The sequence below is a fragment of the Lontra canadensis genome, unplaced genomic scaffold (assembly GCF_010015895.1).
Source record: "Lontra canadensis isolate GAN:19392208 unplaced genomic scaffold, GSC_riverotter_1.0 scaffold15, whole genome shotgun sequence".
Taxonomy (NCBI): domain Eukaryota; kingdom Metazoa; phylum Chordata; class Mammalia; order Carnivora; family Mustelidae; genus Lontra; species Lontra canadensis.
In genome coordinates, this window is record NW_022631009.1 from 18,053,622 (window position 1) to 18,063,177 (window position 9,556).

The following is a 9,556-nucleotide window of genomic DNA, read 5'->3' on the forward strand; positions in this document are numbered from 1 at the left end:
TGATATGGAGAAGAAAGAATATTCACACCTTTCCCTGGCCTCTCTTCTTCAGACTCAATAAAAAATAACAGAAATCTACCTAGTAGGGACACTTTCTTACCCCCACTCATGCTTAAAGAAGAATTTTTAAAAATCATGGAAACAAATGAAAACACAACTGTTCAAAATCTTTGGTACACAGCAAGGTGGGACCCACCTTTTATTACTTTGGGAAAGGACCCAAAGTAATAAAATCATGAATGAAAGAGGAGAGATCACAACCAACACCAAAGAAATACAAACAATTATAAGAACATATTAGCAACTATACACCAGCAAATTTGACAATTTGGAAGAAATGGATGCATTCCTGGAGACATAAAAACTATCAAAACTGAACCAGGAAGAAATAGAAAACCCAAACAGACCCATAACCAGTAAGGAGATTGAAGCAATCATCAAAAATCTCCCAACCACCAAGAGCCCCAGGCCAGAAGGCTTCCAAGGGAAATACCAAGCCTTTCTCACTACCCAGATGACAATAAACCTTCAGGCACTTGAACCCTGGATACACATCTCATCTGGATATCTGGTCGTGTGCAAAAGCTGGAGACCTCCAAATCAAGTTGACTAGGAAGAGAAGTAGCTGACAGGGAGGTAGACTGCTTCCTCCTATGACACCAGACAAAGACTTCATACTTTTTTTTTGATCAAGAGTTGGATGCTTAAGCAACTGAGCCACCCAGGCACCCCAAGACTTCATACTTCAATTAAACATATGTTCCTTCCTTTACTCTGGTACTGACCTGAAAAGATAACACTATCATCTATATCTCCCAGGCCACTGCTAAGGGGAGTAACCTCTGGAATTCAGAACTTTTTTTTTTTTTTTTTAAGATTTATTTATTTGTCAAAGAGAGAGCAAGTGCGCACACAGGCAGCGGAAGTGGCAGACAGAGGGAGAAGTAGGCTCCCTGCTGAGCAAGGAGCCTGATGCAGAACTCACCCCAGGATCACAACCTGAGCTGAAGGCAGATGCTTAACCCACTGAGCAACCCAGGCATCCCTAGAACAACTTTTTATTTCAAGTTAGGAGAAAACCTAACTGATCCCTGGTTTGAATGGGCAAATGTAACAATCCTTGTGAATGAATCCATTAACAGTGCCACCTTAGTGGAAGTGGCTGCCCAACAAGATTTATCTTTGTAGTGGTTATCGTTCTCCTTGGGTCTGTGAATGTCTTGATGGCTGTTGCATAACAAGGCAATGCCTCTTAGGTTATTCAATTATGCCCTGAACTGCTACACCTCATTTGTCAACTCCCCTGAATTTATACCTTCAAATTAGAAAGGAACTACCAGGTTAGCTGGGAAGATGGCAGAATAGGAATATAAGCTTACCTCCTCCCACAGATAGAACTAGGTAACACCCATATCAGCATAAGTAGCCCAGGAAACAATGCAAAAATTGGCAGAACAAACTCCACAACTAAAAGGCAGGGAAGAGGCCATATTGAAGAAGATAGGAAGGGTGAAGATGCAGTCTGGGAACAAAGTAGATCATGGCTATCTACAGCAGGGAGGGGGCTGGTGGCACAGAGAAGGGCAGAAAACAGACTTCAACACTGGGGAGCCCACAGAGGGGAAGGATGACTCTCTGTAAAATTTACCTTTGAAAGTGAGTTTCATGCTTTTTCAAAAATGAGTGGTGGGGGGAGCGCTTGGGAGAGCCTGGAAGGCATTAGGAAGCCAATCCCTTCCCTTACAAATAGCCCATGCAGGTACAAAGTAGATCCAGCAGTGTGGAAAACACCAGGGGCAGATGGGAGGGAGAATGATTTGCTCATCTCAGAGTATGGCCAGAGAGAGATCATGGAGAACCCCTCCAGGAAGAAAAAAGTTGGCATGTGCCATTTCCCTTCCCCATCACCCAGCATAAACATCCAGGCAGAAAACCAGTGCAGTGCCAACACTGGTTATCTAACTTGCTTGCACCAAGCCCTATCTTCCTGTGCTTCCTTGGAATCACCCTTCCCAGTCACATTTGCCTGAGTCCCAGCACTGTGGACTCCTCTTCAGAAGACCAGTGCAAACCCTGCCAGCACCACATCTGCAATCTGACAGATTTGAGGGACCTCACTTCCAGCAATGGTGGGGACAGTTCTCATTTTGCAAGCAGACCACCACACACCTGCTGCCTGCAATAGGCAAAGAAAACCTCTGTAGATAACTAAAGAAAAAAAGACGCCAAGACTCCACAGCAGAGTGCCTACAACACATAAGAGACACCCACTAAAGTGCCAGGCCCTGGGGAACAGGGGCTGGTGCACTGAAGGGCACTACAGGACCTCTTCATTATAAAGCTATTATTGTTAAGAGCAAGAGAAGAAGCTGACTTTCCTAACACACAGAAAGAGATACAGAAAGCCAGGCAAAATGAGACAGATAAACATCTCTCAAATGAAAGAACAGGATCAAATCACAGTAAGAGACCAAAGTGAAATAGACATAACTAATATCCCAGATAGAGAATTTAAAGTAATGATCATAAAGATACTCACTGGACTGTACAAAAGAATGGAGGACATCAATGCAACCCTTAACTTGATCAGAGATCAAGAATACAATAAATGGGGGCGCCTGGGTGGCTCAGTGGGTTAAAGCCTCTGCCTTCGGCTCAGGTCGTGATCCCAGGGTCCTGGGATCAAGCCCCACATTGGGCTCTCTGCTTAGCGGGGAGCCTGCTTCCCCCTCTTTCTGTCTCTGCCTGCCTCTCTGCCCACTTGTGGTCTCTATCAAATAAATAAATAAAATCTTTTTTAAAAAAAAGAATACAATAAATGAAATTAAAAATACACTTGATGGAATGAAAAGCAGGACAGAAGAAGCAAAGAAACAAACTAATGACATGGAAAATAGAGTAATGGAAAGTAACGAAACAGAGCAAAGGAGAGGAAAGATAATTATGCAAATTGAGAACAGTCTTAGGGAATTCAGAGACTCCATCAAGCATAGTAACATCTGCATTGCAGGGATCTCAACAGAGGAAGACAGGGATAAAGGGGCAGAAAAATTTATTTGAAAAAATAATAGCCAAAAACTTCCCTAATCTGGGGAAGGAAAGATATCCAGATCCAGGAGGCAAAGAAATCCCCCCAAAGGTGCTCCAAACCAAGACAAAGAGTAATTAAAATAGCAAAAAGTAGCAACAAAAAGTTTTTAAAGCACCAAGAAACAGACGACAGTTACATACCACGGAAACCCCACTTGACCATCAGTGTATTTTTCAGCAAAAACTATACGCCAGAAAGGGTGGCATGATATACTGAGAGTGTTGAAAGGGAAAAACCTGCAGCCAAGAAAAGTTTCATTCAGAATAGAGAAATGAGTTTCTCAGACTAAAACTAAAGGAGTTCATGACCACTAAACCAGCCCTGCAAGAAATATTAAAGGGGACTCTGAGTGGAATGGAAAGACCATAAATGAAAATATGAAATGCAGAAAACATAAAAGCAGTAAAAGTGAATATTTCTGTGAAAAAAAAATCAGTAAAGGAACTCAGAAAATAAAAGGATGTAAAATATGATAACATATACCTAAAACATGGGAGGGTAAAGAGTAAAGAATGGATTCAAACTTAAGTCACCATTAAGTTAATATGGACTGCTATATGCAGCAGGTGTTATATACAAACCTAATGGTAACCACAAATCAAAAACCAGTAATAGTCACACAAACAATAAAGTGAAGGGTATCCAAGTGTATCACTAATAAAAGCCAACAAACCAATAAAAATGAGCAAGAAAGGATCAGGAAAAAAAATCTATAGAAACAACCACAAAACAAGTAATAAAATGGTAATAAATACAGATTAATCAATAAATACTTTGAATGTTCCAACCAAAAAACAGGGTGACAACATGGATTTTAAAAAAAAAGGAAGAAAGAAAAGACAAGACCCATCTATATGCTGCTTGCAAGAGACTCATGAGACTCATTTTATTTTTAGAAAGAAGATGGGGGAGACAGAGGGGGAGAGGGGGAGAGAGAATCTGAGGCAAGCTTTATACCCAGAGTGGAGCACGATGCAGGGCTTGATCTCACAATACTGAGATTATGAGCTGAGCTGAAATAAAGAGTTGAATGCTTAACCAACTCCGCAAACCAGGCACTTGTTTTAGACTGAAAGACACCCATGGAAAATGAGGGAATGAAGAAACATTTATCATGCAAATAGGTGCCAAAAGAAAGTCAAGGTAGCAATACTTATTTTAGACAAAACAAACTTTAAAACAAAGACTGTAACAAGAGACAAAGAAGGACATTATATAATAATAAAGGGGACAGAGAAAGAAGATGGTGGCTGCAAGGAGGACCCTAGGTTCATCTCACCCCATGAATACAACTAGATAACTATCAAATCATCCTAAATACCCCAGAAATCAATCTGAAAACTGGCAGAACAAACTCCACAACTAAAGGTAGAGAAGGGACCACATCAAAGAAGGTAGAAGTGTGGAGATGTGGTCTGGGAGAGAAAAAGATTGTGGCTGCTGCAGTGGGGAGAGAACCACAGTCAAATAAGGGAGAGAGACAGACTCACACACAGGGAAGCACATGGGGAAAAATGAGCCCCCGTAGCAACCGGCTTGGAAAATGAGAGGGCCTGAATTTTGTGGGTTCCTGCAACCAGCAAGGCTTAAAGCCTAGAGTTTTAAAGGTCAGCATCCTTTAAAGGTCTGGAAGAGCTTGGAGGACATTGGGGCTGCTCTTGGAGAAGAGGCAGGGAAAAGAGCCTGTAGACATACAGCATGGAAACGGCAATCTGAAGAGCACCTGGGGCAAAAAGCAGGGAGGTTATCTGCTGATTTCAGAGCATGTCCCAAAGAAGCAGCAGTCATGGAGCGATCCCTCTTGGAACAAAGGAACTGGCAGATTCCACTTCCATCCCTCACCCCCCAGCATAAACATAGAGCCACCTGTGGAAACAGCACAGTATGGACACTTGTCAACTAACTTGCTTGCACCAAGCCCCTCTCCCCATCCCCATGCTATAGTGGAGCTGCCCTTCTTAGTCATGTTTGCCTCAGTCCCAGCTTGGCATGCCTCCTACCCGAGAAGACCAACCCAAACCCCTACCACTACTGGGTCTCTCAATTTGGGAGTTTTATAAGTCCTTGGTTCTGGCGGCAGTTACAGGTCTCATTTCACAAGCAGACCAGAGCACATCTAGTTAAAATGTACCACATTCAGGCCAGACACCAAATGTTCACAACAGGCAAATAGAGCCTCTGCAGGTGACTGGCCTGAAGGATAAAGCTGCTAGGACACAACAACAGAGCACATGTAGCACACACTGGAGACACTCCAGGAAGTGCCAGGCCCTGGGAAACAGGGGACATTACACTGCAGGGCACTATAGGACCTCTTCTTCATAAAGCCATTATCCTCAAGAATTGGAGACATAGCTCCCCTAACACAGAGACTCAGACAAAATGAGAAGACAGAGTAATTTGTCCCAAATGAAAGAACAAGACAAGGCCACAGCCAGAGATCTAAGTGAAACAGATATAAGTAACATGCCTGATGGAGAATTTATTTATTTATTTTTTTTACTAATTTTTTGAAAGACTTACTCATTTGAGAGAGAGAGAGAGAAAACACATAAGTGTGCAAGGATGCATGTGAGGAAGGGGCAGAGGGAGAGGGAAAGGTAGAGGATCTTGAGACTTCCCCCTGACATGGGGCTCAGTCTCATGACCCAAAGATTACGACCTGAGCCGAAACCAAGAGTTGGATGCTCAACGGACTGAGCCACCTAGGTGCCCCTTCTAATGGAGAATTCAAGGCAATGATCATAAGACTATTCAATGGACTTGAGAAAGAGTGAAAGACATTAGTGAGACCATTACACGGAGATAAGGAATAACATAGCAGAGATAAAGGGCTCAATAAACAAAATGAGAAACATGCTTGATGAAATGAACAGCAGCCTGGAAGAAGAGAAATGAATTAATGACCTAGAAGAAAGGGTAATGGAAAATACTAAAGCTGAACAAAGGACAGAAAAAGAATTATGCACAAGAATAAACTCAGGGAGCCCAGTGACTTCATCAAACATAATAACATTTGTATTATAGGAGTCCCAGAAGAGAGAGAAAAGGATGCAGAGAATTTATTTGAAGAAATAATAGGTGAAATCTTCCCTAATCTGGGAAAGGAAACAGATATCCAGATACAGGAGGCACTGAGAACCCCCAACAAAAGCAGATCCACACCAAGACATATTGTAATTAATTTTAATGACAAAATATAGTGATAAAGAAAAAATATTAGAAGCATCAAGACAGACACTTAACTATAGAGAACAAATTAAGGGTTGCTGGAGGGAAGGTGGGCAGAGAGGATGGCCTAAATGAGTGAGGGGTATTAAGGAGGGCACTTGTTGTGATGAGCACTGGGTGTTATTTAGTGATGAATCCCTAAATTCAACCCATGAAACTAATATTACACTATATGTTAACTAACTAGAATTTAAACAAAAACTTGAAACAAACAAAAAGCAGCAAGACAAAAGAAGACAGTTACATACAAAGGAAATATCACAAGGCTACCAGATTTTTCAGCAGAAACTTTCCAAGCCAGAAAGAAGAGACATAATATATAAATGCTGAAAGGGAAAAACCTGCAGCCAAAAATACTCTATCTACAAGGCTTTCATTCAGAATAGAAGAAGAGGTAACGAGTTTTTCAGACAAACAAAAACTAAAGGAGTTCATGTTGTAAGAAACATTAAAGGGGACTGTTTGAATGGAACAGAAAGACCAAAAAAGAAAAAAAATTATAATATGAAGGTAGGAAAAACAAAAGCAGTAAAAATAAATATTTCTATAAAAACAATCAGTCAAAGAACTCATAAAATAAAAGGATATGAAATATGACACCATATACCTAAAATATGGGGAGAAGAAGAGTAAAGAACGGGTTTAAACTTAAACACCATCTACTTAATATAGACAGCTGCATGCAGATGTTATATACAAACCTAATGGTAACCACAAATCAAAAACCACTAATAAATATGCAAGGAATAAATAGAAAGAAAGCCAAATAGATCACTAAAGAAAACCAGCAAACCATGAAAGAGTGAAAGACAATAAAAGATCAGATAAAGTCTTCAGAAACAACAAAACAAGCAATAAAATAACAGTAAATACATATCTGTCAATAATTTGAATGTAACATACTAATTATTCCACTCAAAAGACATAGGATGATAGAATGGATTAAAAAAAAAAAAAACAAGACCCATCTATATGTTGCTTATAAGAGACTCATTTTAGACTGAAAGACACCTGCAGATTGAAAGTGAAGGGATGAAGAAACATTATGGAAATGGATGTCAAAAGAAAGCCAAAGTAGCTATACTTATATCCAACAAAATAGACTAAAACAAAGACTAAATTGGGGTGGTAGGGTGGCTCAGTAGGTTAAGTGTCTGACTCTTGATTTCAGCTCAGGTCATGATCTCAGGGTTGTGGGATTGAGCCCTGTGTGCTGGGCATAGAGTCTGCTTAAGCTCTCTTCCTCTCCCATTCTCTTTAAAAACAAAAAAACAGAAACAAAACAAGACACACACACAAAAATAAAACAAAACCCAAAGACTGTAACAAGAGACAAAGGACACTATATAATAAAGGGGACAATCCAACAAGAAGATATAACAATTGTAAATATTTATACACCCCACATGGGAGCACCCAAATACATAAAAACAGTGAATAAGAAACATAAAGGAACTAATTGATAATAATACAATTGAGGTAGGGGACTTCATATCTCACTTACATCAATGGTGGACAAATCATCTAAGCAGAAAATCAACAAGGAAATAATGGTTTTGAGTTAGACACTGGACCAGATGGATTTAACAGATATATTCAGAACATTTCATCCTACAACAGCAGAATATACATTCTTTACAAGTGCACATGAAACACTGCCCAGAACAGACTACAGACCAGGCCACAAATGAAGCCTCAAAATATTCAAGAAGATCAAAGTCATATTATGCATCTTTTCTGACCATAGCACTATGAAACTGGAAGTCAGCCATAAGAAAAAAAAATCTGGAAAGACCATAAATACATGGAGGTTAAACAACATGCTACTAAATAATGAATGGGTCAACTGAAAAATAAAAGAAAAAAAATACATGGGAATGAATGAAAATGAAAACAATGGTTCAAAACCTTTGGGTCACGGTGAAAGCGGTTCTAAAAGGGAAGTTTATAGCAACACAGGCCTACCTCAAGAAGCAAAAAAATCTCAAACAACCTAACTATACACCTAAAGGAGCTGCAAAAAGAACAAACAAAATGCAAACCAAGTAAAAGGAAGTAACTACTAAAGATTAGAGCAAAAATTTAGTATATGTGTTGCCGAAGCGAGCACTAGAGCAAAAATTTAAAAAAAAAATAGAACACAGATCAATGAAACCAAGAGCTGGTTCTTTGAAAAAGCCAATAAAATTGATAAACCTACAGCAAGACTCATTAAGAAAAAAAAAGGACCCAAATAAAATTACTAATGAAAGAAGAGAAGTAACAATCAACACCACAGAAATACAAGTATAAGAGAATATTATGAAAACCTATACGCCAACAAACTGAACAACTGAGAAGAAATGGATAAACTCCTAGAAACATACTACCTACCAAAACTAAAGCAGGAAGAAATAGAAAATTTGAATACGCCAATCACCAATCACTGAAACTGGATCAGTAAACAAAAAACTCCCCCGAACCAAAAGTCCAGGATCAGAAGGCTTCACAGGCAAATTCTACCAAACATTTAAAAAAGAACACTGGGGCGCCTGGGTGGCTCGGTGGGTTAAAGCCTCTGCCTTCAGCTCAGGTCATGATCCCAGGGTCCTGGGATGGAGTCCCCCATTGGGCTCTCTGCTCCTCAGGGAGCCTGCTTTCTCCTCTCTCTCTCTCTGTCTGCCTCTCTGCCTACTTGTGATCTCTGTCAAATAAATAAATAAAATCTTTAAAAAACTAAAATAAAAATAAAAAAGAACACTGGTGTGCATATGGCCCTTCTCTTCCCTGCCTCTGTATGTTTGGGGTAAATACCTAGCAGTGCAATTACTGAGTCATAGGGTAGCTCTATTTTTAATTTTTTGAGGAACTTCCACACTGTTTTTCCAAAGTGGCTGCACCAATTTGCATTCCTACTAACAGTGTAAGAGGGTTCCCCTTTCTCCACATTCTCTCCAACATTTGTTTTTTCTTGCCTGATGTAGATTACTAGAACATGAATGCATAAAAATAAAGACACTTGCAATACTTTTCAAGAAAAAAAAATTAAAAAATTTAAAAAGACTTTATATCCATTCTTCTCAAACTACTCGAAAAAATATGAGGAAGGAAAACTTCCAAATTCATTGTACGAGGCCAATATCACCCTGATACCAAAACCTGATAAAGATACCACAAAAAAGGAGAACTACAGGCCAATATCTTTCATAAGTAAATGCAAAACTCCTTAACAAAATATTAGCAAACCAAATCCAA